At 41.8% G+C, this 5,540-nt stretch overlaps 1 pseudogene; it reads right to left on the bottom strand.

Moving 5' to 3' along the window:
• Positions 1 to 1,448: 1,448 nt before the first annotated feature.
• On the bottom strand, positions 1,449 to 2,910 carry LOC117096665 (annotated as a pseudogene).
• Positions 2,911 to 5,540: the final 2,630 nt, after the last annotated feature.

Here is a 5,540-nt window from a genome sequence, read left to right as displayed (position 1 = left end):
ATATTTTTTTGGATATGTTGCTGAAGAGATCCATACACACACTGATGGGTAGGAGAAAATAAACTCCCTCAATGTATCCAACCATAAAGTTATATGACTTCAAAAGAAATATAATCATCAAATTGTCAATATTGAAAACTAGTAACTCAATTATTCCTATTGACTTTTTATTTATGACATAGTACCAAATTATGACTCCCTCTTTAAAAATAAGTAAACAAATATGCAATGTGTTAACTTTGCATCCTAATTCAAGCAAGCAAAATTAAAATAACATTTAGAACAATAAGAAACATTTAAATTTTGGCTGGGTATAAGATATTATTAAAATGTAACGAATATTGTTGAGTTATTAATGACATGGTGATAATGTAAAATCAAAATATTAAAGTTAATTAAGCATACCAAATTACCATTGGGTGAAAAGACAAGATATGTAAGATTTGCTTTCAAATAATCTAGCAAAACCATGTACCTATGTATCTATATACAGATATAGATATAAGAAAGATTGACCAAAATATTGAATACATACTGATCATTATAGTACCTTTAGTTTGTGTATGTTTCAAATTTTCTGTTACAAATTGTGTACTGAAAAAAATAACTCTTGCAAAGAAAAGAAATAAAAAGACCCCACATACTTGGGTAAATAATTTAATGTGAAAGGCAAACTCTAAAACAATGAAGCGGAGAAACAAGAACCCAGAGAATAGTGGTTTAAAGAAAAAATTTCCTACCCCCAATGATGTGGATCGGTTTAATGAGAGTACTGCCCATGACGGTGGGAGAGCTGTCGGGTGTGGCTCTCTCGCGCTCCACAGCCCTGCGGTTGGGTTTCCTCAGGGTCAGCAGTTACTTGACTCTCATGAGGAACAGTCCCTCGGCCTGGCAGAGGAGAATGACGATGACCAAGGGAACCCACATCCTGGAGGAAAGGGCCAGGCTCCAGTCCAGCCCGATGGCCCACTTGGGGCACACGTAGGTTTCGTTGTAAATTAGGGGTATGTACTTGACGATCGAGAAGCTAAAACATCCAACACAGAGAAATGGAGTGACCATAGCCCAGCTGTACTTCATCCAGGGCCTGGCCCGATAGCCGATCATGTTCTCAATACTGTCATACACGTTATTAACACCATATATCCAGGCAATAACTATGTAGTGAAAGAATGCAGCCCCCAAAAGGCACACACCGCTAGCTACATAGTAGTCAAAGACATACATGCCAGCCTCCGTTGCCACTGTTAGCCCAGCAGGTAACTGATGCTACTCATGAAGGCAGTGTAGATTTTCCCACGGTAACCCTTCCTTAGGAAGGATGGTAAAGATCAACCAAGGACGTTATCTGCCCTTCGACTTCAACAAGCTGGTCATCCAGTCCAAGCAAGAGAAGCACAACAACAACAACAACAAAAGTTGGTGGGGGGGGGGGGGGGGGACCGAAAACGTGGCAGCAGCATCATAGTCACAGCTTTGGGGTAGGCAATGAAGACCAGGCCAGGCCTGCCTCAGACACACCAGCAGTGTCCAACCCTTGCTCTGGCGCCATGAAGTCCAGATAGAAAAAATTGCGAAGCCAGACACAAAGACTGGTGCTGCTGTTCAGGCATCCCAGCAGCATGCAGTCCCTGTAAGAGTTGCACTTGTACTTGTTGTAGCTCCTTAGCGAGGTCACGGCCCCCAGGCAGATGGCGTAGAAGAATATCCGGGTTGTCGCGTCAATCCACACCTGTGGGCCCTGGAGGCAGGTGAGGTCAGCACACAGATAGAAATTGATGCCTGCACCCATGCTGGGCAGCGTCAGCCCTCGGACCAGCTGCATCAGGAGCATGGCGAGTTGGAACGTGGCTGTGAAGTAGACGACCTTCTGGGTGAACCTGATGTCCTTCCAGATGCAGAGGAAACAGGCCAGCCAGACAGAAGGCAGAGAGAGAGGTCCCATTTGAAAGAGCCCGGGCCGGGAGCGGTGGCTTAAGCCTGTAATCCCAGCACTTTGGGAGGCCGAGACGGGTGGATCGCGAGGTCAGGAGATCGAGACCAACCTAGCTAACATGGCGAAACCCCGTCTCTACTAAAAATACAAAAAAAACTAGCCGGGCGAGGTGACGGGCGCCTGTAGTCCCAGCTACTTGGGAGGCTGAGGCAGGAGAATGGCGGGAACCCGGGAGGCGGAGCTTGCAGTGAGCTGAGATCCGGCCACTGCATTCCAGCCTGGGCGACAGAGCGAGACTCCGTCTCAAAAAAAAAAAAAAAAAAGAAAAAAAAAAAGAAAGAAAGAGCCCGGACGGTCGATTCCAGGGGACAAGCTCAGCACGTTGTGCCCCCAGAACTCGACGACAGGGGAGGTAAGGTTGGTGGAGCTGATGGTGATCCAGACACTCTCATTCGTGCACGTGGTGTCCTCCATGCAGTGGGGCGTGTTCCAGCCGCGGTTGCAGTGTGCCCTGGGCAGCTCCTTCTGGAAGGACTAGAGCAGGTAGTATGTGGCCTAGGCCAGGATGACGATGTAGTGGACATTCGGGAGGGACACAATTACGATGGAAGCATAGCCGATGCCAGAGAACGAAGGCCAGATCTTTTTCCAGTAGGTAATGTCCCCTTCAGAGGTGTACTGGCCTGTGATGATCTCCAAGAAAAATACAGGCAGGCCGCTCCAAAACAGGAAAGTATGAGAAATTCGCCTTGTCATTCTTGTAGCAGAGTTACGGGAAGCGCCAAGTGTTGCCCAGGCCCACGAAGCCGCCAGCCACGGAGATCACCAAATCGATCTTGCTGGACCACTGCTGCCTCGGTGGAGGTTTTCCATGGGGCTTGCCCTCAGACCGCGCTCGGACTCTTCCCCAGCGAGGGCTTCAGGATGTCCTTGTGGAAATCTTTCAGACACTGCAGCTTCTCCTTGGTGGCCATCTCCTCGCTTTCCCACATGGAGATGACGAACTAAGGCTTAGAGACGTTAAGCAACTTAACCAAAGTTGCTCAGCCAGAATGTGTTGGTAGAAAAGTTTTTGATATACGCATGAATAGTGATACAAAAAAAGGAAGGGTCTGTCTGTGTTTACGTAATTTTTTCCCTTCCCTAAGAAAACACACAAAAATAAATAATGAGATATAGAAATTAGCATTAATAGCTACTTTGGATGGTACTTTACCTAGGTTAGCACTAATTATTCCTTTGTGGAAATGAATTTATTGTTATGCAGCTTACAGTGAAAATGTTAAAGAGAGATTAATATCTCTCAACCACAAAGTAAATGCCTGGGGGCCATGACCTCTCTAAGGAGCTAAGAATAATCTATCAGTGAAAACTAATATAAGGATTTAGAATGGCATTCTTGTCTATACTTGGTAGCATTTTAAAATATAGGGCTTCTATTTCAAATATGAATAATTATTTTTAACATCTGACACCATACGGCTTTTTTACTATGATAGCACCAATACAATTTATGTCTGTAATAGCAATATATTAGGATTTATAACAGTGTTTTAAGCTCTATAATTTCAAACAAATTCTACAGAACAAGATAAGTAATTAATATTCCTGGGTATTCTTTTCTCTAATAAACTCAGTGCAGCCTTAGTAGAATAAAGGAAAAGGTAACTACATATATAGTAACATGACTTTTAAGCTCTGAAATAATTTGAGAAGGATAATAATATAATTAATGATGGAGATTAACAAATTTTTACACCTCAGATTGCCAATAACACTTGTCTTATTAAAATTTAAATTAGCCGTACTGAGCTCCCAAATAAGACTCTTTCATGATTCTATCTATTGTTAAGTATAATGTATTTTAGATTTTTTTAAATGTCAAATTATATTATTTTCATTTTCTCTTTGGAAATGAATTTTCTCAACTTCTTCCCAATTTTCTCTTTGTCTGTTACGAGTTTTGTATATATTTTTATAAGAGGAGAAAAAATGTATATGGAGAGTGCCTAATCCTAACTACGAGACAACCAGGGAATGTCTGAAATATGTATTATCCAAGAATTCCAATTGTCAATGGGCTGGATTAATACAGGCCTCTGAAGAAATTTTTATGATGGAATATTGTGTTGTCACTACATTATTCTTCACTCAGTTAAGTAATACTTTTGAAATTTCTTGTTCTAGTCTTTTCTTTCTTAAACAATGATTCCGTAGGAATTTGTCCTTTGCTTGCTTTACAGAGAGCTCAGTTTCCCTTGAAGAGTTCCTACTTTTTCTAAGAGTGCCTCGTCTTTTTAGCCTTTATGAACCAAGCAACCTTTACAGAAGGCTACATAATTTTTAACTTTATCTTAACTCTCTGGTCAGGAAACACAAATGTTCCTATCTTTCAGCAGTTTGTAAAACTCTTACTTTATTGTTGAATTAATAACATCGAAATGTCATGTTCCAAGCAATTTTTTGACTTGTTCTTTGATTAGAGTCTTTGTGATCCAGCTACTATGAATTATTTTTCCTGAGACGGATACCAAAAAGCTTATCACCACATTTTGAGCCTGGTAATTATTTTAAAAAAGGTTAAAAACTCCGGGCGCGGTGGCTCAAACCTGTAATCCCAGCACTTTGGGATGCTTGAGACGGGCAGATCACGAGGTCAGGAGATCGAGACCATCCTGGCTAACCCGATGAAACCCCGTCTCTACTAAAAAATACAAAAAACTAGCTGGGTGAGGTGGCTGGCGCCTGTGGTCCCAGCTACTGGGGAGGCTGAGGCAGGAGAATGGCGTGAACCCAGGAGGTGGAGCTTGCAGTGAGCTGAGATCCGGCCACTGCACTCCAGCCTGGGTGACAGAGCGAGACTCCACCTCAAAAAAAAAAAAAAAAAAGGTTAAAAACAATTTCTATAAAAATCCATGCTACCTACTTTTCTCATTTTTCTTTATAACATAACTAGAAGTACTTTTTTTCACGGCTTGTAAATTAAACATTAAAATTAAAAGAAAAATCTAAGTTCGTGTCCTCAAAGTGATAAAATGAAAATAATGGCAGCACATAATCATTGATGAAATATGGGCATAGAGTAGCAAAGAACTGGGAACAAAATAGAAATCTAGATAGAGTTTCGAGTAAAGTATATGTTAGAAACTGCTGTTTTAAGAGTGATAAGAAAGTCACAATGAAGTTTTATTATTTTATGCATATGGGGAGAAATGTATGTGTTTTTGCTATGTACTCCCTTTTGAATAGAGGTACTTCATCTCTGGATTTCAGTTTTGACAAAAATTGTAGACATGGACATCAATCAATTCTGAGTTCCTGGCCAAGCATGGTGGCTCATGCCTGCAATTCCAGAGCTTCTGGAGGCCAAGTCCAGAAGATAACTTTTGGCCAGGAGTTCAAGACCTAGGTAGGTAACACAAGTGAGACCCCGTTCAGGGTTGCAGTGAACTATGATCATGCTGCTGCACTGCAGCCTGGGTGTTGGAGCAAGACCCTGTCTCTTAAAAGAAAAAAAAAAAAAATCTATGAGTCTCTTCTGTGTCAGGTTGTGCCTTGGAATATGAGGTACTAATATTAACAATTACAGCTGTTTTCCGGATCA

Source organism: Trachypithecus francoisi, unplaced genomic scaffold (assembly GCF_009764315.1).
Source record: "Trachypithecus francoisi isolate TF-2019V2 unplaced genomic scaffold, Tfra_2.0 Lachesis_group14, whole genome shotgun sequence".
Lineage (NCBI taxonomy): Eukaryota > Metazoa > Chordata > Mammalia > Primates > Cercopithecidae > Trachypithecus > Trachypithecus francoisi.
This window is presented reverse-complemented; position numbering and strand designations above follow the sequence as displayed.